At 34.9% G+C, this 27,576-nt stretch overlaps 1 long non-coding RNA gene across 1 annotated transcript in view; it reads right to left on the reverse strand.

Annotated features, from left to right (window-relative positions):
• LOC309856286 overlaps nt 1-27,357 on the reverse strand; it is a 1,346,109-nt gene extending 1,318,752 nt beyond the window's left edge. The window contains exon 1 of the long non-coding RNA XR_014307132.1: nt 27,163-27,357. This is a non-coding gene — a long non-coding RNA (uncharacterized lncRNA). The remainder of the gene's footprint in view (nt 1-27,162) is intronic.
• Between the last annotated feature and the right edge of the window lie 219 nt (nt 27,358-27,576).

The following is a 27,576-nucleotide window of genomic DNA, read 5'->3' on the forward strand; positions in this document are numbered from 1 at the left end:
TAAAAATACTAACATTATAAAAGTGTGGATCTTTGTAAAACAATGCCATATTGTAAGAAAGAAGTTGAATAGTCCTTTTGAGAATATGAAACCAAGTGTTCAGGTGCCATCTAATTTCTTGTTTAATCCAGAACTTTGGTGTGCATCATCTTGAGGAATAGGATTTTGAAGTCCAGACAGACTAAGAGAAAACGGATCCAAATGTGTGTGTTTATATTTCTGCTTTTGTTGTAAAAATCAAAGTGTGATTGCTGGTTTAAAATGGTAAAACTAATAATGTTCATGGACTCGATTATAAATTTTCTAATTGTATGGGAAGAATGCAATAAACATAGAATTAATTGATTTGCAAATCCTCAAAGAGCTACAGGATCAGGTAGTGGTATGTTCTGATTCAACAGCATCATAATGCAGCATTTTATATGTGTGGCTAATGGATATTTTCATGAATGTTTGCTAGCTAGTCAGCCAATACAGAGAAATATTAGGTAGGGTAATTACTCACAGTTGTGTTTAATAAAATGAGAGAAAATTATCAAATGACACTAATAATAATAATCCTATAGCAGGCTAAATATTCAATGATAATTACAAGTATTAATCTAGCTTTCTTCCCTGATTATGACTCTTCTCTCCTTTATCATAATGGGAGTAGCAGATTGTCTGCAATGAATTGTGAAAACCCAGCAGTGACTTTGGCAGTGAAGGCCTTCTATCAATTTTGATAGGTAAAAGGATTCTGGTTGGTCTTGAGCAAATGTGTCAATTTTTTTTATTCTGTGTGTGTCATAAAAGAAAGAAGCAATAGTAAATTCTTGCTGTTATTCCATAGAGCCAATAAAATCATACTGCCAACAAGAGGCTGTTGACACCATAGGTGTAGTTAACTGTCTTGAAATACTACACCTGGAAATAAAATCCTAATATTTCACATAACCTCTTTTTTTAAAAGAAACAAAGCAAAACAAAACAAAACAAAACAAAACAACTATACTGCTTACATTTAGGGCCCTGCTGTTGTGTAACTATTTTTGAACATGTCTTCTGTAAGTGTATATATATATATATACATATTTTTCTGTGCAATAAATTCATTTAGAGATAAATTTGGATTGCAAATTATTTTGGGGGAAGCGTGGTATTTGTGGCTAGTCTTACAAGTAAAAAGGACTAAAAGAAAAAAGAAAAACATTTTTTATTACAGCATATTTACATCTGTCCAAAGTACTTATCTACTATAATACTGACTAATGTATAATACTGTACACAAAGAAAGAAGTTAAATGAGTTATAATTCAGTCAATGTATAGCTGGCCATTTTAAAACTTACCACTGAATCTTTCTGGTATGAAATGTGATATCTGGCAATCTGGTCCAGTTCATTACATCAGGTCATTTGTATGTTCTTATTACCATTTTGATAGCATAGCACATTTTATAACCCAGACATTTTACAATGGAACTATGATGCATGTATTTTCAAAAGTATAGACATACATGAAGCTATGAGGTCAAAAAAGATGAATGTCCATAGTACCATATAGACTCAACAAATAAAAGTGTCCAAGGGTCTGAGTGTGACTTATGAATATTGTATAAGATTAGGCCAACATGTGGTTTTGATATAAATAATCTGTTCTTAAATTAGAATTACAATCGTTGAGTACAGTGTTGAAAATGGCAGATAGATTTTAGCTATCTTTGCTCACTAGGGAAAATGGAAAAATGTTTAGTTTGGTCAGATTTTCACTTAACTTCTGAAAAATCTTACGTTTGAGAGAACCCTTCTGAAATAAGAATCCTTAAAGACATAACCCCTTTGGCACAAGTTTTCAAGAAACTTGTTTGATGTTGTAGACAATTCTATGGCACACGTACTGTTCTAGATGTTTCATGCCAATAATATGTAAGCCATACCAAGGCTACATATACATATAGAGATGTTCCTCAGCTTACAAGGGGGCTATGTACAGAGAAACACATAAAAAATTGAAAATGCATTTAATACCCTAAACTATCAAATATCATAGCTTACCTTAAGCTTATTTAAACATACTCAGAACACTTACATTTGCCTGCATTTGGGCAAAATCATCTTAAGCAAAAGCCTATTTTATAACAAAGTATCAAATATCACATGCAATTTATTAAATATTACACTAAAAATGAAGAATATATATATTCTATATATATATTCTATATATAGAATGCTTGTAAGAATATCAGGTGTTCACCCCTGTAATCTTCTAGCTGACTGGAAGCTGTGGCTCACTGCCGCTGCCCAGCATCACAAGATGGCACCATATAGAACAAGAGTTTCAGGTGGTAGGTGTTGTAAGTTTTACCCAAACTGACATTGGTCAAACTCGTTTTTGTCATCATATATGTCAAGTAGTTTTCTCAGGTTTATTTTTAGAATATCCTTGTATAATGAATATTTACACTGATATCTAGTATAAAAATCTTGCAATTTATTTTAGAAACATTAAGATATTGAAAATCAATCTATTTCTTTAATTCATTGAAGACATTTTTGGCTTGTTTCCAGTACTTTCTTACTGGTTAAAAAGTGAATTTGAAGTAGTCTGGATTTCATTATTATATGGCACTTTCCCTTTGATGAATACAAAGACGATATTCTATATTAGCTATCTGAGAAAAATTTATTTTTTTAATTTTATTTATTTGTAAGAGAGAGAGCACAAGCAGGGGGAGCAGCAGGATGAGGGAGAAGCAAACTCCCGGCTAAGCAGGGAATCTGTTGCAGAACTGAGTCCCAGGACCCTAAGATCATGACCCGAGCTAAAGGCTCAGGCGTTTAACTGACTGAGCCACCCAGGTGTCCCAATCTGAGAAGAGTTCTGTATGCTATTCCTATTAATATGCAGTTTAAAGTCTAGGTAATTAACTTAATATTTTAGTGGCTATTGCATAGATAGCACTATGTTCCAGGCAGAGAGTAAGAAAGAAATATTAAATCAACCATAGTCTATGCATTCTAAATGAAAATAATTAATCAATCATAAAAATCCTTCTATTTATGGAATATCAACTTATAAGCTTTCCTCCATATGAACAATGCCAAATACCAGAATAAAGGGTCATCTAATACAAATAAAGGATAGAATTAAAGAATTCTGGTAAGCCATTTAATTTTGAAAAATGGTGTTCTATTGTTGCTGAGTTGTGGTTTTCAGTTACATAATATCTGATAAGTGTAGAAGTAACATACATGAGTGTTACGTGAGATGAGAAATGGTATATAATTAAGATATTTTTAAAAGTACAGATAAATACAAATTTGTAAACATAGCATTATGGAGGAGTAAAAATAAATGATAGCTACACACTCTAAAGTGAATAAAACTTGGAAAGCTAATAGAGAAGTAAAACAAGGACAGTGCAAAAAGTATGGTACATTTTTATGAAGTTCAAACAAATTCTGTGAAACCATAGATGGACTTAAAGATACTATTATGTATCAAATATTGTAAAAATTAAGCAAGGAAATAGCAAACATAAAACAACCAAAGCATACAAACTTGGGTAGATACAAGAGGTGTGATCATGTTCTACTTCATAAAGAGATGAGTTAATAGATAAATATAAGTAACTAGACTTTTTAGAAGTTAATAAAACGTTGCCTGTTATTTCTTAGTAATATAAAATATATGGTTTTCTAACAAAAACGTTTATCTTAAAAATATTTAAAAATAAATTTCAGGCTACTCCTAAGGTTATATTTACTTTTCCACTGTAGGAAAAGCTGGTTGTTGTAGTTGTAGTTGTTTGTTTGTTTTAGTCTCCTCCTGGTTTTTATTATTATAATGTGGAATGAGGAATGTTAGATTGAAAAGTGAATTATTTTATAGACAAAAATCATTACTTGATTCACCTCCTGGTACAGCAGATGGAACTCCTGAAAATATGCCCTTTTGCCTTATGGAAGAGTAACAGTTATGCTTACTTCTGAAACATACTTGGTGGAGTCCCTAAATAGTGACACCATAGTAAACATTTTGAATATTTGCAATTAATTTTTATAGTCATAGGGCTCCAAAAGGCACTGCAGGTATCTTAGCAGGTATTTCAATAAGGCTAAAATTTGCCTGACTGTTTAAAAATATTAGCAAGGCACAAAACATGGCAAAAGTATTGTCCTCAGATATTATTTTTTTCCAATGCTCCTGATTCCAGACATGAGAAGTTATTTTTCAAATATTTATTATAAAAGTTTTTATTTATTTATTTGACAGAGATCACAATTAGGCAGAGTCAGACAGAGAGAGAGAGGAGGAAGCAGGCTCCCTGCTGAGCTGAGAGCCCGATGTGGGCCTCGATCCAAGGATCCTGGAATCATGACCTGAGCCGAAGGCAGATGCTTTAACCTACTGAGCCACCCAGGCTCCCCCATAACAAGTTATTTTGATAGATGTATATACAGTGTATTTTCCAGTTATAAGAAAAATGGTTCTGCTATTTTTAACCTTTTTTTAAAATTAAATAATTTTTCTCATTGAAATTTTATTTTTTAATGTTTTACTTTTCTTTTCTTTTTTTTTAAAGATTTTATTTATTTATTTGAGAGACAGAGATCACAAGTAGGCAGAGAGGCAGGCAGTGAGAGAGAGAGAGAGAGAGGGGGGGAAGCAGGCTCCCTGCGAGGCAGAGAGCCCGATGCGGGGCTCAATCCAAGGACCCTGAGATCATGACCCGAGCTGAAGGCAGCAGCCCAATCCACTGCGCCACCCAGGTGCCCCAATGTTTTACTTTTCAATATACTACTTAGAATATAAAACCTATTCCATTTTGTAAGATGTTTACCATTTAAAAAATGGTAATTTTCTCATTGTGTCTTCCCCTCACATTGCTTTATTTTGAATAAAAAATTTCACAATAAACATAACTGATGCTTTCCTTCTGATGGTCCCTCTGTTGGTCATATTGTATATGAGCCATGACATTTAGTTTTACAAAATTTATTGATGTTTGTTGATATGTTTTATCATAACTAATTTTCCCTCCCTTATCTAGATTCCCCAGCTTTCAGACAGGTGGACACTTCAATAAACCATACCCAAGGGATGTATCAAGTACTTCTTAGACATTCTCTCAGATCCTTGAGGTCTCATTTTGCCTAGGGATTTGCAATAGGTTCTGCCAGAGGCACCACTGTGACAACTGATGTCCATGGTCTATCTCCTGCTAAGCTCAAGAGGTCACTGGTTTCCAAGTTTATCTATACAATTAATGCATTCCAGCAAGTTCTTTTTTTTTAATATTAACAAACTTATTTTAAAGTTTATATGGAGAGGCAAAGACTCACAATAGTCAACATAGTGTTGAAGGAGAACAAAGACTGAGGACTGACTTCAAAGTTTACCATAACGATGGGGCGCCTGGGTGGCTCAGTGGGTTAAGCCTCTGCCTTCGGCTCAGGTCATGATCCCAGGGGCCAGGGATCGAGTCCCACATTGGGTTCTCTGCTCAGCAGGGAGCCTGCTTCTCCTCATCTCTCTCTCTGGCTGTCTCTCTGCCCATTTGTGTTCTCTCTCTCTGTCAAATAAATAAATAAATCTTAAAAAAAGTTTACCATAACGATAATTGTAAGCATGATATTGTAATACCACAGAAAGACTAGATTAAAGCAACAGAATATATATTATCATTTATATTTTATATTTAATAGAAAAGCAAAAGCAATACAAGAGAGCAAAATACAATCTTTTAAACAAATGGTTCTGTAGCAATGGTGAAGCTAAATCTAAAAATATAAAATACATGCAAACAATGGAATATTATTTAATGCTAGAGAAATGAATTACCAAGCTATGAAAAGATATGGATATAAATATTTAATAAATATTTGATTTTAGGCTTCTACCAGTCTATCAATAGTATTAGTATATTTTAACAGTGAATGCTCAGCATTCATGAATTTACCTAATAAAACATTTTGGGTTCAATATTTTAAATACTTCAACCTCTATGATTATATTCCTAATAATTTTGAATTGGGGTAAATAAACCTTAATTTTTTGTAACTTGTTTCTTATTTCAAGAGAGCTCAATGAAATTTTAGAAAATAAAAATTTACAAAAAAAAAGTTTAGTTTACTATTGCCAAATAATTTAAAACTTTATCTTATATTCAAATACATATATTTTTCTAAATTGATTTATATGCTACTAAAACCAAAAACTTTTAGTTATACTAGATTTCATATCATGCAATCAATGCCAGAAATCCATCTGGCAATGATTTGTCTTAAATAGAGTTAAGATGGGTGTTATTACAATGCAAGATGGAAACAAAGATAGTATAACAATTGGTGTTACATAACTTTTCCGTTTTGATCAAGTTACTAATCTACAAAAGGCTTTTATCAGTGACAGACTTGGGAATTTACAAAACTTTTAAACTAGCATGTGCGACTCATTCCTAGAAAACAACACAATCAATAACACTTTATTTAGATTAAATCATGACTATTTCTCCATTTGAATAAAAAAGGTAGCAACCCCAATAAGTTTATTGAACATGAAAAGTTGAAATGCTATAATGCTCCTAAGGAATTAAATGATCCAGTCAAGAATTACAAAAAAAGGATATAAATTACCAAAGTGTTTGTATAATTGTAATGTACAACTGCCCATTATCGTTCCATAGTGTAGGCTTGTACAAGAACTCTATAAAAGAACCCCACTTCTAAACTGTGGAAATTATGTTCCCTTTCCCCCTATATACAACTATTAAGCCATTCATTTAGCTTTTAAAATATCCACTTAATACAGGCTTTTTACACATTTGAACAGGCAGCAGGGCTCTATTCTTATCGCTTACATCTGAAGGATAGACTTCTAGCGTAAGAGGTAAAGCCCATAAAGGAGCCCAATAATAACAACAAAATACAGTTTAGTGAGCCCTTACAATCTGCCAGCTACCTTTCTGAGAATACTTCAATTAATAAAACATATAAAATACCTGACCACAAAGAGCTCACATTCTTTTGAAATATAATAGTGAAATAAACCAATAATAGAGGGGCACCTGGGTGGCTCAGTCCATTGAGTGACTGCCTTTGGCTTGGGTCATGATCTCAGGGTCCTGGGATGTAACTCCCCAGCAGGATTTCTAGGCAGTGGGGTGTTTTCTTCTTCCTCTGCGCACCCTCCCAATTCTCTCTCTCTCTGTCTCAAATAAGAAAATAAACCAGTAATAGAATAATAATTGATGGTTGATGGTGATAAGTGATACAAAGAAATACAAGAAAGGTAAAAGCCATTGGGGAATGCTGGGATGAAAGTTAATTTTATTTTGTTTTGGGTGGTTATATCTCATTTATGAGATGTTATTTGCACAAAGACCCAGGAAGTGAAGGAGAGTGTTATACAAATATTAAAGGAAAAGTTTGCTCTAGGCAGAGCAAGTAAGTATATAGACTTTGTGTGAACAGCTTGTCTGTTACTTTTGAGGAAAAGCAAGGAGGCCAATGAGGAGTTCATAGTGGTGGAGAGAGGAAGAACTTATTGATGTATGACCTTCTAGTACATTGAAACGCCTTCAGTTTTTATTTAATATGAAAGGGGAAGATACCAAAAGTCTTTCAACAGCAGAATAAAATCATCTGACTTGATTTTTAGGTTAAATTGCTGTACCAAAATAAATTTGCATGGAGAAAGGAGTGCAGTATGTGTGGAAGTGGGGTTATCAATCAAGTCAATAATTCAGGAACATATGATGGTGTTTTTAGCATGCTGGGTGGTAATAGAAGTGGTGAGGTATGGTTTTCATTGTGTATATATTTTGATGGTGAATATTCTGGTGAACAGGATGGGGTATGTGCAGGACAGACATCAACATTTATTTTACCTGCACAAACAGAAGGGTGGAGTCTTCATTCCCTGATATGGAGAGAACTCTGAGTTCAAATGTTCTTTCTCATTAAATGGCATAGTGATGATGAAGATTTAGTCAGACAGTGAAAGAGAGCAGTAAGCATAGTGTTAAGCGGTAAGACATTATAATACATTTGAACATCAAAAAACGTTGTGTTGGATCATCTGTTTATGTGAGTAAATAAATAAATAAAGCTTCCTGGGGTTCTGATAGAGGTAAAGAAGACTGTATATGATCCAAAGGGGCACGTGCACCAAATGTTTATAGCAGTAATATCCACAATAGCCAAACTATGGAAAGAACCAGGATGTCCATCAACAAATGAATGATATTTGTATATATATATATATATCTATATATAGATATATATATATATATACAATGGAATACTATTCAGCCATCAAAAGAAATGAAATCTTGCCATTTGCGTTGACATGGATGGAACTGGAGGGTATTATGCTTAGCAAAATAAGTCAACCAGAGAAAGGCACTATCATATGATCTCCCTGATATGAGGAAATGGAGGTGCAATGTGGGGGGTTTGGGGAACAGGAAAAGAGTAAATGAAACAAGATGGGATCGGGAGGGAGACAAACCATAAGAGACTCTTAATCTCACAAAACAAACTGAGAGTTGCCGGGGGGGGGTGGGGAGGTTAGGGAGAGGGTGGTGGGGTTATGAACATTGGGGAGGGTATGTGCTGTGGTGAGTGCTGTGAAGTGTGTAAACCTGGTGATTCACAGACCTGTACCCCTGGGGCTAATAATACATTATGTTAATTAAGAAGAAGAAGAAGAAGAAGAAGAAGACTACTATAAATCAAATGCTATGGTTTTCAGCATAGAGTGTGTAATCAGGCATATTTTATTAAAGTAACCAAGTAAAATGATGGTCGAAAATTGGAATAACAGAAAACATAAAAATCGGAGATTTTAAAAAGAGATATGGGACAGTGTAGAGAATATAGTCAATGATATTATAATAGTGTTATATGGTGATAGATAGTGGCTATATTTGTAGTGATCATAGAATAATGTATGGAGATATTGAAAACCTGAAACCAATGTAACACTGACTATCAACTACACTCAAATAAAAAAATAGTAAAAAGAAAACATTTTAATTTAAAAACATAAAAAGAGGGACAAGAATTTGAAAAGTGAATTTCAAAAAGAGTAAAGATGAGGCTAAGACATACTCTGAACCTTGAGGAAAACACCATTTTGAAAATTCTTCCCATTTTGAGAAAACTCAAATGAATCAATACCATAAAAGAACCCATTTTAACTGAGAGATGTAATGAATGCTCAAGAAATAATGTTATGACAGGATAATTCTTCCCTATGAAACAGCATACAGAAACCCGGGGAAACACCTGGAAGCCAAATAAACTATACTGAAAATAAGAATTAGGAAAAAGATAAATGATGAAAGATAAGAAAATTAGACCTGCGACAGAGACCTAGTGAAGAGAATTTTTAGCTTGTGGTTTAATGTTTTTGAGGATAATCTAGAGTTCATAACTGCCTTGAGGCAGGCTGGTTGTAGGCAGTTTAGGCATACCCCTAAGAGAAGCCTACTTTGGGCAGGTGGTGTTGGAGGAGGCCATTGGGCTGGACAAAGACAAATCCAACCATTTGACTAAAGTGTCTGTGAAGATGTTGAAGTCAGATGCAACAGAGAAAGACCTGTCAAACCTAATCTCAGAAATGGATATGATGAAGATGATTGGACAGCACAAGGACACCATTAACCTGCTGGGTCCTGCACACAGGATGGTCCTTCGTACACCATCATGGAATATGCCTCCAAAGACAACATACAGTAGTACCTCCAGGCCCAGAGGCCTCCTGACTTGGAGTACTGTTACAATATCAGCCATAATGCAGCAGAGCAACTCTCCTCCAAGGACCTGGTATCCTGTGCCTACCAGGTAGCCTGAGGCATGGAGTACCTTGCCTCCAAGAAGTGCATACACCAAGACCTGGCCACCAGGGAAGTGCTGGTGACAAAGGACAACATGATGAAGATCTCAGACTTCAGCCTTGCCAGAGATATCACCACATCAGTTACTATAAAATGAGAACCAACAGTGGACTGCCTGTGAAGTAGATGGTCCCTAAGGCCATGTTTGACCAGATCTACATCCACCAGAGTGACTTCTGGTCTTTTGGGGTGATCCTGTGCAAAATTTTCACTCTGGAAGCCTCCCATATCCTGGAGTGCCTGTGGAGGTGGTTTTCAAGCTGCTGAAGGAGTCATTTGATGGATAAGCCAATAAGTGCACCAGAGAGTTAGACACAATAATGAGGGGTGGCTGGCATGTGGTACCTTCAAGCTGCTGGTAGAAGACCTGGATCATACTGTGGCCTTGACCTCCAACCAGGAGTACCCGGACCTGTCCTTGGCCCTGGAACAATACTGTCTATGCTTTCCCAACACCCAAAGCTCCACCTGCTCCTCAGAGAAGAATTCCACCTTCTCTCATGTGCCGTTGCCCAGGGAGGCCTATCTGCCCTGACACCCAGCCCAGCTTGCCAATGGTGGACTCAATGACTAGTATCCCTATTACTCCTGTCCAGATTTGGTCATAAGCTGTAACCCTTACCCCCCACCCTCCCTGCAAGACTCACTGCCTTCTCCTTTGTCCCTTTCCTACTGGCAGGAGCCAGCTGCCTACCTGAGGCCTTCACCCCTTGAAGTTCATCTCTTCCCCTTCCTCTTCCTCCTCCTTACAACCTGCTCATGAAAGAAAGGAACAGAGAGGCAGGTACTTGCTCGTGGCTACTTCCTTCCCTCCCATATGTTGGACCAAGACCCCTCCCTGTCATCTGGTACTGCCTGGACGTCGAGGGAGTTGGAGATGAGGCATGCCAGTGAAAGCTGTCGGAGCTTTCCTGTTTTGGTTTTGTCTGCTTAGCATAACATGTAAGACTGAGTTCTGGTGGCAGGGACCTAGTCCTTGGGGCTATAGCACTAGCGAGGGGAGGTCAACTGCTCTGGGCCTTGGCTAAGAGCAAGCCCTGCTCCAGAGATATGGTGCCAAGGCCTTATTAATTTTGATACTAATTTGGTTTGCTGACCAAATACCTGGTATCCAAAGATGGGAAGGCAAAGACTGGAAGCAGTGTTGTGACCATGGGGTCCAGCCCCAAACTATGAAGAAAACACAAAGTGTATAAATCTGAGTAAGTATATATTTACACACCTTTTTAAATAGGTTGTTATCAAAGATTTAATCAATGGGTAATATGCTCCTCGTGGCTGGGAAGCATCTGTTGCCATATATTAAAAACAAAGAAAAGAGGTGTCTGGGTGGCTTCCTCCAAGAAGTGTCCCTTCTTTTCAGGTCATGATCCCAGGGTCCTGGGATGGAGCCCCACATCAGGCTCTCTGCTCAGTGGGAAACCTGCTTCTCCTTTTCCCTCTGCCCTGCTTATAGTTCCTCTTCCTGTCTCTCTGTCTGTCAAATAAATAAAATATTAAAAAAAAACAAGAAAGAAACAAAATGTTTTTAAAAGGTCTTTTTTTTTAAATTTTCTAGGGGTGCCTGGATGACTTAATTGTTTAAGCAGATGTTTGCCTTTGGCTGAGGTCATGATTCCAGTGTACAGGGATCCAGCCCTGCATGGGACTACTTGCACCCCAAGGAGCATGCTTCTTTTTCTCCCTTTGCACATGATTCCCCCTGTTTGTGTGCTTCTTCTCTCTCTCTCTCTCTCTCTTTCTTGCTTTCAATAAATAAAATAAAATTTTTTACTAAATAAATAAATAAATAAATAAATTTCTAAACCTACTTTCAGTTTAGGTCCCTTAACAAATATTGCTACTGCTTCATTTAAAAAAAAATATATAATTTAGAAAGATGCTTCCAGAGTTAAAAAGCTGTTTTGTTTCTTTGTCGGGATTCAATATAGAAGTGCTTTAAAAAGTAAAAGAAAAAATATGCTATATTAACTCTAATCACACTATAACTTTGGTGGTTATATCAACATAATGAAAAGTGATTTTAAAGCAAATTTCATTATCAGACATAAAGATCAAGTCAAAATTACAGAAGAGTAAAAGGATGAATTCATCAGGGAGTATAATAATTCTTGACTTTTAACACGTAACAACAGATTTGGGGATATATAGGGAAAAATGAAGAACAAAAATAATAACTTCTACCTTGGATGACAAATGGAAAATAATTTCAACACCCTTATTTTAAGATTACATAGACAAATGGTCATCACATTGGTAAGATATGTAAGACTTGAACAAAATGATCAACTAACTGGATATGCATGATATTACATTACAGTAACTGAACTAACTGAGGTCAGTCTTTGGTGAATCACAGAAACAGGTGGAGTTGTCAAACAAAGTAATCTTTGTTTACAACATACAAGGAGATCTCAGGGAATAAGTTCCAAAGCCTTGACTGTTTGAACAGGAGAGAGATTTTTATTTAGTATTTAAGATGAATACTCAGAAGGGAGAGTTTTATTATCCCGTGTATGGTTTGTCATAAGGTTGTGGATGCATGCACATCCACATATGTATTTGTGCAATATGTATTGCATGTTCACCTGAATGAAACTTGTATTCCACCGAGGGCAGAAACTTCAACGTTAGAATAAAGCAGAGGTAACTGTTGGACAAGGGAAAGGGACTCTGCAGGCTTCAAGAGCAGATATAAACTAGATGGGGTCTTGGGCTCATTTTATGGGACAAAAAATGCAAGGCCTTGATTGCTTTTGAAATAGCACTAGGAGTTTTGCCACTGATTTATTGTCTCAATAGCTTAGGCTATTTCCTGGTCTGGTGGTGACTTGTTAGCTTTCCCATTGCCTTGTTCCCTCAAAATCCTTAATGAGTGAGGTTTTTGCATTTCTTTGTAAGAACCTCCCAGGAAGTTTTGGAAGAAGTGTTCTTGGGAAAGTACACAGGTGGGGTATAGATCATTGAAAATAGCTAGGGACAAAAAATGACTTTTCTTATGTCAGGAAAACTATATCTCTTCTTTAATTTTCTGGGAACTTCTCTTTCTTCTGATGTTACCAGCAGGCAACTGAGATATTACTGATTGTTCTCTTGAACCTAAGGAAAAGGAAATGTAGAAAGCAAAAGACAAAACTTTAAAATCTATCCTGCAACTCATCAATTCACTGCAGCCACCTCTCTGTCTTTCCCTTTCTCTTTTTCTTTCTCTTTCTCTCTCACTTTCTTTTTGTTGGCATATATCATGATACAACCACTTTGGAAAATAGTTTCAAAATTTTTTTAAATGAAAAATATGTTGCAGTTACACAAATAGCCATTTTGTTCTAGGCATTTCACCAAGAGAAACAAACCCTATGTTCATACAAGGACTTGTTTATGAATTTCATATCAGCTTTATTTTTAAAAATTGAAAACAGTGGAAATGTTCATCAATGTCCATCAATAGAGCAAAGACAATTGGAGATTCTCAAAGTAATGATGCTGAGAAAAGAAAAGCCAGGCAATGAATAGTATATATGTGTGATTCCATGACTACAAAAAATCTAGAAAATACAAATTTATATAAAGTCACAGTCATCAAATATATGGTGTGATTTTAGTGCCTTCTTCTGTGCTCCCATAGCTTCCTACACTTGGATCTCCGAGCATTTGTTACACCATGTGAAAATATGAACTCTTTCTCTTTATTCTGTCTTACTAGAATAAGAATCCTTGAAATTTTATGGACATTTGAACTCTCAGTTATTAGCAGAAATTCTATCACACAGTAAGTTTCCAAATATAAAAGCCAGAGCTTTACAATGACTTCTAAGCTTTTTCATGATCTAGCCACTCATTTAACCTCTGTGACCTCTTTCCCTGCTACTCTTCAGTCACTCACAGTGGCCTCCTTGCTATTCCTCAGATATGCCAGGCATGATCCAACCTTATGGCCTTCAAGATAGCCAATTCCTTTGTCTGGAGTGACCTTATTGCTGATAGTTCTGCACAAATTCATCACCTTTCCATACCTTGGTTCAATTGTCAGCTTCATTGTAACTACCCTGATCTTCCTAATAAAAATTTTAACCCCCCATCCCCTGCCTAGAAACCTTGATTTTTCTCACCCTGATCGAATTTTTCTTTTTCCCCATTGTACTCATCCTTTTTGAATGCACTATGCCATTTTTATTAAGGTTTATAGCTTTGAATTGTCTCACCCATTAAAATAAAAGTTCTACAAAGCCAAGTATTTCATTTACCAGTGTAGTCTGAAGTAATATCTGCCATATAATAGTTCAGTAGACAACTGGTAAATTTCAAAATGAATTAATGTTGAGAGTATACTGAATTTCATAAGTCATTTCAATATTGTTTTCCATAAAATAAACTATGTAAAACATACCTTAAATTTACTTTCATCATATTTTATAGCATATAATGGACAACATACATAAGCCTTAAAGAAACAATCCTATAATTAACCATTTTATACCTACTTAAAAACTGCATAATACCACACTCTTAGATCCTCTTTGAATGCTCTAAAATAACCCTTCAAAGGAAATACATTTTTAAAAATCACAGATTTTTTGGCAAATAATTTAATAAAACAAAATTTCATTCATCTATGTAGATCAAAATAAATGTTTTTAATAAGCATGAAATTATAACTCTGAATGTGCTAAAATAAAACCACCTGCTAAGGGTGAGAGAACAAAAATAAACATCCTTTTTCCAAATAAGAGGAATTTATTACCTTTGAATCAAAGCATGTGGATTTGTTTTAACTGGCAATAAAGCAATATGGAGACACAAACCATAGAAAGTCATATTTTAGATTTCCAAAAGACTTCGAAGTAAAGAGTATACATTTTTTAATTGCTACATAATGCTACATAATGACAAGATGACAGGTTGTGACAAATAGCATTTTAAAAGCTCTACTCATAATCGAACGGAAGGTGTCATTTCCCATAATTTTATATATGTCTTTAATTTACTATATCTGGATACAACATATTACCAAACAGATGTTCATCAAAGACTAAATCATTTTTAATGGGATATAATAATTTGAACCTACATCTATTAATCATTTTTTTCGATCTAACATTTATAGTCTCGCTAAACATTTTATCAGTTGTTGACAAAATTCAAAATAAATAGGAAAAAAAGTCGTGTTTGGAAAAGTAGATTTCTTTTCAAATTTGCATTTGAATGAAAATATTTGCTGATATTTTTAAAACTTTAAATGTAATTTTATATATATATCTGACCTATCAGATGATATAAAATTTTTGGAGAAAATATGACATATTTTTTGATCTTGGTTGAAGGTATTAATAAAGAGCAACTGTTTGTATTATTTGTATTGTGATATCTTAGTTAATAAACATGAATAACTGGTATAAAATATGTTTTTTTAAAAATTTTATTTATTTACTTGACAGAGATCATAGGAAAGCAGAGAGGCAGCCAGAGAGAGAGGAATGGAAGCATGCTCCCAGCTGAGAAGAGAGCCCACTGTGGGACTCAATCTCAGGAACCTGGAATCATGACCTGAGCCAAAGACAGAGATTTTAACCCACTGAGCCACCCAGGCGCCCTAAAATATGTTTTTTTTTAATATAGAAGTATAGTTCTTGCCAAAATATGGAACTAGCTGGAACTGAATGCCTCCTTCAAAGTCAGCTCTGGAGAATTATGCAAGTGTAATATGGAACTATTTCAGATATTAACCAAAAACAAAGAAATGATGATAAACTCCTTAAAAGACTCAAAGTTGCCCTTGACTGGTATGTTTCAAGCTCTATTCCTGGTTTGAAGACAGGTTTTAACAGGCCTGTCACTGTAGAAATCCGCTGGATGTTTAGAGGCTATCAGAACTGTACAAAAACCTTGAAGGGGTAAAGACTTGAAAATTCTTTAGAGAGATTAGCTCCCTAAGGCATTATTCCTCCACACATTTTCCTCCAATCAATTAAGACTGATGGATGAGGGGCACCTGAGTAGCTCTCTCATCACGTGGGTGGTGGGTTAAGCCTCTGCCTTCATCTCAAGTCATGGTCTCTGGGTCCTGGGATCCAGCCCCACATCGGGCTCTGCTCAAAAGGAAGCCTGCTTCCCTCCCTGCTTGCCTGCCTCTCTGCTTACTTGTGATCTCTCTCTCGCTCTCTTTCTCTCTCTGTGTGTCCAATAAATAAATAAAATCTTTTAAAAAAGGCTGATGGATGATAAATTATGAAAACTGCTCCCTCCAAATGATGCCTTTTCATAAGGATTTAAGAATTTAAAATTGTAAGAATTTAAAATTGAAACTTGATCGCAGGATTTATCTTATAGAATAACATCAAGTGAAGGCAGTTATTATTCTGATGTATTTGTGATTCTGAATTCTTGGCCTCATTAGTAAATTTATTTTTAAATTCTCCCATGGAGTGGTGATTGGCCTTCAGTCTTTCATTGATGTACAACATTGGGTCAAATGAGATGTGTGTGCCCAGAACTATATATAAACTTCTTTGTATTTCACTGGAGATGGCATTTCTGAGTTTTGTTCAATTGAATTTGGACAGATGTTTTAATAGTCACTTCTAGAGTTGGCCCTGGAGAATATCTTCCTTTTTTTCTCTTCCCGATTCTCTGAAAAACCCTGACTAATTCACATTATCACAGTGATATCACATTTCAAGTTTTTCCAAACACTATAGCTGCAAAATAGAAGGAAGCTACTCAGAATGGAATACTATTGTGAATGATTGAGAAAGAAAACATTATTATAATTAAGCTACCAGGTTTCAATGTATTTTATTGTTGCTTAGAAAATCCTAGCATACCCAGACTTTACAGAGATTTGATGATAAGAGGAGCTGAACTCATGGACCAAAATAACTATGCACATAAAAAGTACAATTACTTACCAAAAAATATGATGTGGTTAACTTTATATGGCAATCCAAGTGTTATTGGAACAGGAATTAAAAAAATAGCTTAGGGGGACCTAGGTGGCGCAGTGGATTAAGCCACTGCCTTCAGCTCAGGTCATGATCTCAGGGTCCTGGGATCAAGTCCTGCATCAGGCTCTCTGCTCAGCAGGGAGTCTGCTTCCCTCTCTCTCTCTCTCTCTCTGCCTGCCCTCCGTCTACTTGTGATCTCTCTCTGTCAAATAAATAAATAAAGAAAAACTTAAAAAAAAAAGAATGACTGTTCTTTTAAAAAATAGCTTAAAAGGGGCGCCTGGGTGGCTCAGTGGGTTAAGCCACTGCCTTTGTTTCAGGTCATGATCTCAGGGTCCTGGGATCAAGCCCCACATCGGGCTTTCTGCTCAGCAGGTAGCCTGCTTCCCTTCCTCTCTCTCTGCCCGCCTCTCTGCCTACTTGTGATCTCTCACTGTCAAATAAATAAATAAAATATTTTAAAAAATAGCTTAAAAGTATATGATAAAATAATGATATACATATACAAGGAAAAGAAAGATACTATACTGTGAATATAAATTAAGTGAAAATTGTAGAAATAAAGAATACAATAAATGGAGACTAAGATGAATATAGCTGTAAAATAAATAAATGAGTTGGGAAAAACAAACAAACAAATTAATGACTTCTGCCCAAATACAGCAGAAGAGAAAAAAAAATAAAGAAAATATTTAAATAAGTACTGAGATAAATTTTGGAGAATTAAAGAAAGATAAAAGATACCAGACTTAAAATGATGCCAAACATGAGATATCAGAAACAAAACAAAACAAAAACTACACACACTAAAAACCACTCATATACATTATGGTGGGTTTTAAGAATATCAAAAACAGAGAAGAGCATAAATGATGCCCAAGAGAAGAACAGATCACCTAAAATGTACAAGAATAATACCGACAGCACAATTCTCAATAGTAATAGCATATAAAGAGACAGCTGGGTGTTTTTATAGATGGAAAAGATATTTGAAACTAGGTATTATACATCAATCCAAATTATTGATTAAATTTGAGAGCACAGTAAAATACAATGAAGCATGTTAGGTCTTAGAACATTTATCACACAGAGACACACATTTTGGAAAACTTCCTCGGAAGACAGCTCAATTTAGATCGAGAAAACAGAATTATGTACTCAAAGGCACATTTTGAAGGAAGGATTGAATATAGTCTGCACTGCAAATATTCTTTAATCGTATGTTCTGAATTTCCTAAATTTAAGAAGTATTTGTTCAAATATTTACCTTTAAATAAATCCTAGGAGACTTTTTCTTGGATTCTGGAAAATCAGTCCATTTGGATACAAATCTTTTTGTCACTGATGGAAATTTTGATAGCCCTTAACTGTGGAATGCCTAATGTATTGTTACAGCAATTGTGATTTGCCAATACATGGGTGATGTGTGTGTGTTGTGTGTGTTTATTTTTATTTTTGATGGTTTAACTCTTCTATGAGATTTTTAAGTAGACATGATTTTAATAAATTATGATTTGTTGAAATTTATCTGAGGTTATATATAATAAAATGAAATTTGTGTGAACTAAAGAAGTGCATCTCCATTTTTTTTATTTTATTTTATTTTATTATTATTTTTTTATTTATTATTTTTTTAATTTAATTTTTTATTTTTTATAAACATATATTTTTAACCCAGGGGTACAGGTCTGTGAATCACCAGGTTTACACACTTCACAGCACTCACCAAAGCACATACCCTCCCCAATGTCCATAATCCCACCCCCTTCTCCCAAACCCCCTCCCCCCAGCAACCCTCAGTTTGTTTTGTGAGATTAAGAGTCACTTATGGTTTGTCTCCCTCCCAATCCCATCTTGCTTCATTTATTCTTCTCCTACCCACTTAAGCCTCCATGTTGCATCACCACTTCCTCATATCAGGGAGATCATATGATAGTTGTCTTTCTCTGCTTGACTTATTTCGCTAAGCATGATACGCTCTAGTTCCATCCATGTTGTTGCAAATGGCAAGATTTCATTTCTTTTGATGGCTGCATAGTATTCCATTGTGTATATATGGCACATCTTCTTGATCCATTCATCTGTTGATGGACATCTAGGTTCTTTCCATAGTTTGGCTATTGTGGACATTGCTGCTATAAACATTCGGGTGCATGTGCCCCTTTGGATCACTACATTTGTATCTTTAGGGTAAATACCCAATAGTGCAATTGCTGGGTCATAGGGCAGTTCTATTTTCAACATTTAGAGGAACCTCCATGCTGTTTTCCAGAGTGGCTGTTTGTGGGAATCCATTTTTTTTGTTTTAAGAGTAGACTGGTCTTTAAAAATTGTCCAAAGAAGTACATTATATTCATTATTAAATTTCATAATATACAATAAAGTATTTATGGTCATATTGGACCATATCAAATTCTACTATTAATTCATATTAATAATTACCATAAGAGGAAAAATAGATATTTTTCAAAATAAAAATTAGCGTATTTTTCAGAATATGATATAGTGTTATTCACTGAACTGAGAGAACAAATGTCAAAGACTAACACAGTTTACAGAATGTTTTAACATAAATTGAAATTTAAATCTGACCAAATTTCACAGTTTTAAGTAAAATGATAGCACTTTATATCCTTGAAAAGTGGTAAGTGACCCAAAACATGGCTTAGAAAAACAAATTTAACACTACACTAGTCTGAGATGGTTAAGTTATGGTACAACTTGCCATTGTGTATCATCAAATGGTATATTTTTTTCTTTGGGGCTTGTCATTATATTTTATTTTAGCCATTCTGGTAAGTGTGTAGTGATATCTCAGTGTCATTTTAATTGCATTTCCTTGATGTCTAATTATGTCAAAATATATTACTTTGATGTTTAATGCTCTGAGCTTTCTCAGTTCAAGACCATGAAGCCACTTAGGAAAAATACAGTTGCAGAGGCACTCATAGACCAACTCTTATTTCGAAATAAGAAGAAATATTACTACCCATTCCAACAAAAAATAGATTTGTTATGCAGCAGGGATTTTATAAATTACCTGACACAACTTATATAGTAAGATGAAATGGGACAGGCGGCTTCTTGCAGCTATATACAACATCATTTTAATTTCAATTTTCAGTATAATTTTTCCAAGGTATACACAGAATATATATTTAATGTAAATTGTGAACATTTTAAACTCTGTATATGGAAATTAGTCAATTTTAAGTTTATAACAATCAAAATTAACGGAAGTTTATTTTAAATTAGTTAGCTTTCTCTGCATTGCAAGACAGAATAATCAAGAATTGGTAAGAAAAAAGTAATCTCTGTAAAATTACCGGGGGTGCATTATAAAGTGTTCGGTAACTGATCAAACTCACAATTTGGATTGAATGGCAAGTGATTTTTAAAATCTGGAACTCATTGTAAATTTTTTTTCTTCATTGTGTCTTAATAAATTACTGTGTTCATTTGCATGGAAGTGAAGAAAAATGCATGACATTTCATCTCAACACTAACACCTTTAACTGGCAACTCTGAATGTACTTTACAGCAGTGTAACAAAGTAAAGATCAATGATGTTTCATGAAATATCTGTTATAATTCTCAAGGAGATAGGGAGTTTGTGCAAAAATGCAAATCACTTTGCGACTAAACACATTGTTTATTTCAGCTAATTTTAAGAAAATATGCTGAGAATCTCTCAAAAAAGGAAGCAATGATTTAGGTTTGCCTTCAAAATCCTTATCTAATCCTGAACCAACAGCACATAGTTCAAAGAGCAACTAATTTGAGTAGCTCCAATTTACACATTTTCTAACAATGCTTAATTTAGTGGAATTTCTGTCCAATTATGTTAATTTGATGTAATGAAAGACAAAAGTTCAAAAAGATCATCCTTAATTTATATAGATGCCAAACTCTGCATTTTCTGAATGACGCCCAGGAACGTATTTTCAAAAACAAACAAACAATGCCAGTACCACTATTAGGTCATCTCTAGGCAGAAAGTGACTCAGAGCTTACATTACTCTCTCCCTGAAAGTATACTGTAGGCACTGAAACTACTACCCTGAGTCTGTGCTACCAAATTCCTTAAGTTAGAAAGTTTTAAAACCTGTCTGTGTGGGAGTATTTCATTTACAGATAGAGATTTGGTTGTTTATACATTTTCATACTTGATTTTTAGGGTGTAATAAGTATCTTTTAAAATTCATGGTGGTTTTGAATACTGTTGGATAATTGAGCTAAAATGGTATATCCATTCCTCCTAGGAAACAGAAAATATAGAAAGGTAGTGCTTTTCAAATCTGACATCTTTGAGTCATTGCAGTTTCATATAAATGCAATAGGAAAAGTGTCATTCATGTTTATGATATTTTCTATAAATAAATTAGAATGTACTGGAGGCCTGATATAAAGTGGGATGCCTAAACTTCAGTAAGATCTTGTTTTCAATTCAAAATAAATTTTATTTTTTATTTTTTTATAATGTCCCTCAATTTCAGATAAGCATCCCCATAAGGTCCACTCCGTTTTTTTTAAGATTTTATTTATTTTATTTGACAGACAGAGATCACAAGTAGGCAGAGAGGCAGGCAGAGAGAGAGGGAAGAGGAAGCAGGCTCCCTGCTAGGCAGAGAGCCCGATGCGGGGCTCGATCCCAGGACCCTGGGATCATGACCTGAGCCAAAGGCAGAGGCTTTAACCCACTGAGCCACCCAGGCACCCCCAAAATAAATTTTAAATTGAATTATGCACCTCTAAGTTCAGAGACAATAAACATCAACCAACACAATTAATAAGTTCTATTTCTTGAAATTTCGGGAACATTGATAGTCTCATCTCCTGGAAGAACAACAGCTAAAATTTTTGGTCATGGATTCCTGCTAAAATATCACTTTCCCAAAGAAAATTAATGTTATGAATTTTCATTGATTGTTATTGATCATGAAGAATATAACAACCACGATAAAAAGAGTAGGAGAAACATGATATCTCATCTGTAAGAGCATGTGGAAAATAGGAAATGCTAATAAAAATAACTACCATTATTTCCTAAGTTAACATAATTAACAGAACAAAAATATTTCAAAACAATGTTTTCTTTTTTTTTAAGATTTTATTAATTTATTTGACAGAGAGAGATCACAAGTAGGCAGAGAGGCAGCCAGAGAGAGAGGAAGAAGCAGGCACCCTGCTGAGCAGAGAGCCCAATGTGGGACTCAATCCCAGGACTCTGAGATTATGACCTGAGCCGAAGGCAGCGGCTTAACCCACTGAGCCACCCAGGCGCCCCCATAACAATATTTTCTAGGCTCATTCTGATAACTCTTTTCTACATTCAAATTTAAAGGTTGAGGCATGTGATATATATTACACAAAAAACATCCCAAGGCATTCGTTAAAAAAAAAAACTCTTAATAAAGAACAAATCCAAAGGAATTTCTTTTCTAATTTAATTAACAAATTATGAATCGACTTACCTATTTCATCACAGTGTATCAGGCACCAATAATATTTTTTAATCGTCACACCTGATGCAATAGTTACCATCTTTCAGACATACTGATCATGAACAAGCAAATAAACAAGAGCACCGTAGCTTAAGATCTACCTGCATAAATATAGGCTACTTCAGACAATCTCTTCACCACAACATAGCAATGAATAGAAATCATACATGCTCTGTATGGACATACAGATGAGATAGAAGGGGATGGATGTTAATATATGCAGAATCTTTATTAATTACATTGTAAACCATAATATGGAAAAACAGAATACAATTTTAGAAATACCCAGGTCACCATCATTGTTTTATTTTTATATGTGTAGATAAGGAGTTTAATAAACAATCCATGACTATTCAACTCCTTATATTTTGAAAATTTTAGCAAAAGTAACAAACCTAGCACCTAGAAAATTGTACCTATCTACAACATACAGCTTTGCCAGCATGGTAGAGGAAAAGCAAAACAAAATAAGTAAGAAAAGTTTAACATTTCACAAGAGATTTGCTTTTATTTTTTTATTTTTTAGTTTTTATTTTTCATTTATTATTTACTTCTATTTTCTACTTTATTTTAATGAAAATGTCATGACCATAACATAAGAGCAGAATTCAACCAACATGAGAAATTATTTTTTCATAAGTTAAAATAAACTAGCTTGGTGATTAATTCAAAATTATATTACAAACTTCAATGTTCTTGTAGTTTGTATCACTGCATAAACAAATGAGTCAGGAGTCATAAACTAATGATGATTCTAAATGTTATTTAGAGAGACATTCTGTTCTTAATATATTTCAAATATACTACACAAGGCAAAGTGGATCCAAGTAATCTGTAGGCAAAATAAGATTTTAGAGAAGTATATATTTCCAACAGTATTTATAAAATATTACCTTTATGTAAGGCATCATCCTGGACTTTGTGGAAAACACACAAAGGAGTAAGAAGTGGCCCTTCAAGAAACATATACAATATCAAGGTTTAACATGAAGCAGCATGTCTTCTCTAAGTAAAAAAAACATTGTACCAACTGACTTTACTGAAACTTTATATTTATTGCTCTCATTTTAGGTCATAGTGTCCTTCTGCATGCAGGCTGCTATAACGGACATGATATAGACTTAATAGCTTATAAAGAACAGGAATTTATTTCTCACAGTTCTAGAACGGAGAAGTTCAAGATTAAGGAATGGGCAGATCCAGGGAGAGCCCACTTCCTCATAGATGGCTATCTTCTCACTGTAAACGTACATGATGAATGAAGCAAGAGAACTCTCTGGGGTCTTCTTTAAAAGGACTGTAATCCCACTTATGACCTAATCACCTCCCAAAGGCCCCTATGTTTTAATACTAGCACTTACAGAGTTAGATTTCATAATATGATTTTGGAAGACATAAACATTCACACCATAGTATATATAAACAAAAAAAGACACAAAAACAACAAACAAAAAATTATTTTAACTACCTATTATTTTCAACTACATAAACTTTTACTTTGTTTCTATATAATATTAAATAACTCATTTGAGTGATTCACTTATATCCAATGCATCTGAGTGCAATTAAATTTGCTTACCCAGCATATCCAGAAGCATATTTCTTCAGACTATTCCATTCCCCACCTTACAGGATTTACCACAATTAGAAGACTGGGGATAGAGGATAGATGGATAGATGTATACATAAACACACTTGTACATACACATATGCATATTTTTTCCTGTTAATGATACTCATGCAAATAAAATTTAAGCTCAAGGAAACCTGTCTTGTGTGTTACTTAATATCCAGTTTTTAGTCAACATCCAAAAACAAATAATCCAATAAAAACATGGATAGAAGACATGAACAAGTGTTTCCCCAAAGAACACATTCAAATGTTCAGTAGATACATGAAAAGATGGCCATCATCATGTATCATCAGGAAATTGCAAAGCAAAACTAGAAAGAGGTACCACCTCACACCTGTCAGAATGGCTAAAATCAACACTACAAGAAACAAAAGGTGTTGGAGAGGATGTGAAAAAGTAACACTTGTGGGGGCTGCCTGGGTGGCTCAGTGGGTTAAGCCTCTGCCTTCAGCTCAGGTCATGATCTCAGGGTCCTGGGATCAAGTCCCACATCGGGCTCTCTGCCAGGCATGGAGCCTGCTCCCTCCTCTCTCTCTCTCTACTTGTGATCTCTCTCTGTCAAATGAATAAAATCTTAAAAAAAAAGAAAAAGTAACAATTGTGAACTCTTGGTGGTGATGCAAACTGATACAGCCATATTTGAAAACAGTATGGAATTTCCATAAAATTTAAAAATAGAAGTCCTTTGTGATCCAACAAACCTGTTGGTGTGTATTTACCCAATGAATATAAGAAAACTTTTTCAAAGGGATGCTAGCACCCCTATGTATATAGCAGCATTATTTATAAAGCTAAGATATGGAAAGCGCCCAAGTATCCATCAATTGATGAATAAAGAATAAGTGGTATCTATATACAATGGAATATTATTCTGCCATAAAAAAGACTGAAATCTTGCCAGTTGCAATAACATGGTTGGAACTAGACAGTATAATGCTAAAAGTGAAATAAGTCAGTCAGAGAAAGACAAATACCTTTACTCATATATGGAATAAAAGAAACAAAACAAACAAGCAAAGGGGAAATAATAAGACATAGAAAGAGAAACAAAGCAAGAAACAGACATTTCATTACAGAGAACAAACTGATGGTTACTTGACGGTATCTGAAAGGAGTGATGGATTAAATAAGTGATGGGGGTTAATTAGAGCACTTGTCATGATGAGCACTGAGTGCTATATGTTTATTGTACACATGAAACTAATACAACCATATATGTTAACTAACTGGATTTCAAATGAAAATTTTTTAAAATCCCAGTTTTTAGCTCACATTCTGGCTTACAAAAGGGATTTAGTCAGGAATTTGGAGATTAGTTAATGAACAAAAAAGGGGTGAACAGGCAGTTGTTAGATAAAATTACTATCCTTTCTGGCATTATCTTATACCTTTTATCTAGAAGTATTTTTAGCACTTTAGACTCTTCCTATTTTATTTTGAATCATTAAAAAAAATTTCCTCAAAGGACCTTACACTCCATCCAATTTGAGCAACAGTGTGAGAGAGGAAATGGTGTCCAGGAGGAAAAAAAAAAAAGATGAAACTACTTTTGTTTACTAGTGAATGCATAGTTCTTCCACAGAAGAAGCTCTAAATGGTCATGGCTCCAGCTTTATATGTGTTCAGTCATATGTTCAGAAGTAGGTAACACTATCAAAAAATATAAAGCATCTGAGATTATTTTCACTTATTTGAAAGCTGGTGTATGAGTCTGCCGTAGTTTCTTGGGTGTTGATAGAAGACGCAGACTCATGGTTCAGAAATAATATAGTTTATTATTCACAGCAATAGAGGTAGCCAGAATATTAACAGTATTTGTGTGTGTGTGTGTGTGTGTGTGTGTGTGTTTGTGTGTGTGTGTGTGTGTGTGTGTGTGTGTGTGTAGGGGTGGGAGTTATATATCAGTTCTGAGCCTCAGTTCCCACAAGAAGAATCAAAACAGAGGCAGAAAATATTTGCAAACACAACAGGTTAAGTTAAAAAAAAAGATACTATTTCTGTCTTCCAAGTCTATTCAATACAACCATCTTCAAAGGATGGCCTAGAACAAATAATAAATGCAGAAATGTAAGCAACCAATTGAAAAGTGTCTCCCAAGAAACACACTTTGAGAGTCTTCATTTGACAAAAATACTATAGGATATTACATGGATCAGGTGCATTGAATACTGGAAGGTTAAAATTACAAGGGACCAAATATTTTTAAGCAGTTCTGGCATCCAGTAGAGTTCAAATAGGTTTTATAAGATTGAGGAAAGAAGCCATCAAAACCTGGGCCCAGGGGCACCTGGGTAGCTCAGTGGGTTAAGCCTCTGCCTTCGGCTCAGGCCATGATCTCAGAGCCCTGGGATCGAGCTTTGCATCAGGCTCTCTGTTCAGCAGGGAGCCTGCTTCCCCCCCCCCCCCGCCCGCTATTTGCCTACTTGTGGTCTCTGTCTGTCAAATAAATAAATAAAATCTTAAAACAAAACAAAACAAAACAAATACCCTGGGCCCAATTTTCCCAAAAGTATGATGCTGATTCTAGTCTCTATGATGTTATCCCTTGAAGACAATGTCTCTAATTAGTTTACTAAAGAGCATACCCCCATTTGTTGTAGGAGATGAACAATATGCAAGAGGCAAAATGCCACATGGAAGCCACCTGGTCTTCAGTGGAACATAGAATCAGTTCCTTTGGGATGAATTTGTTCCACATTTGACTTCCCACTTAAGGGAAAATAAGAGTGCCTTCTAATAGATTTTAAATAGGAAATGACAACGGAAGCTTATACAAGATTATAAAATGGGAAATTTCATTTAGATAAGCAATCATTTCAAAGTCATCTTCTTAATATTACAGACTCTTCACATAATCATAATTTTATTTTGGTATTATATGGTAATTTCAAATATAGAAAATATAAAGAATTTACCTCTGTAATTATAGCGAGTCTGGTCGTAGTTTAATGGCAACAAAACTTCAATTTAGAAGTATGGTCTACCAATTATTAATACATTTGGAAATGGTGTGTCATCTTCACTCCACTTGTCTCACCAAAACAGTGAGCCAAAAAAAGTAGGTCCAAGCTATTTACTATGGTCAAAATGGGTTGCTTTTGCACTTGGTAAAGAAGCAGTCATATTTTGGAAGAAGAAATTGAGGCTATTAATATTTTCAACTTATTTTCAGAAAAGGAAAGAGGGCGCCTGGGTGGCTCAGTGGGTTAAGCCGCTGCCTTCGGCTCAGGTCATGATCTCAGGATCCTGGGATCCAGTCCCATATCGGGCTCTCTGCTCAGCAGGGGGCCTGCTTCCCTTCCTCTCTATCTGCCTGCCTCTGTCTACTTGTGTTCTCTGTCTGTCAAATAAATAAATAAAATCTTAAAAAAAAAAAAAGAAAAGGAAAGAAAGGATAATCTAACCTAAAGCCAAAATCTTACACAAGGTGGCAGGAGAATGATCTTTTCCCAGATAAAGGGTTTTTCAACTTAGCCATGTTAGGAGGAAGAAGAGATGAGACATTGTGGACTTGACTAGCGTTTGTACACTGTTCAAAAAGTTTTCAAAATAATGTGTATTATTTTTCTTCTTTTAGTTGAGACAAAAAAAAAAAAAACAAACAAACCAAAA

The sequence above is a fragment of the Mustela nivalis genome (assembly GCF_964662115.1).
Source record: "Mustela nivalis genome assembly, chromosome: X".
NCBI lineage: Eukaryota > Metazoa > Chordata > Mammalia > Carnivora > Mustelidae > Mustela > Mustela nivalis.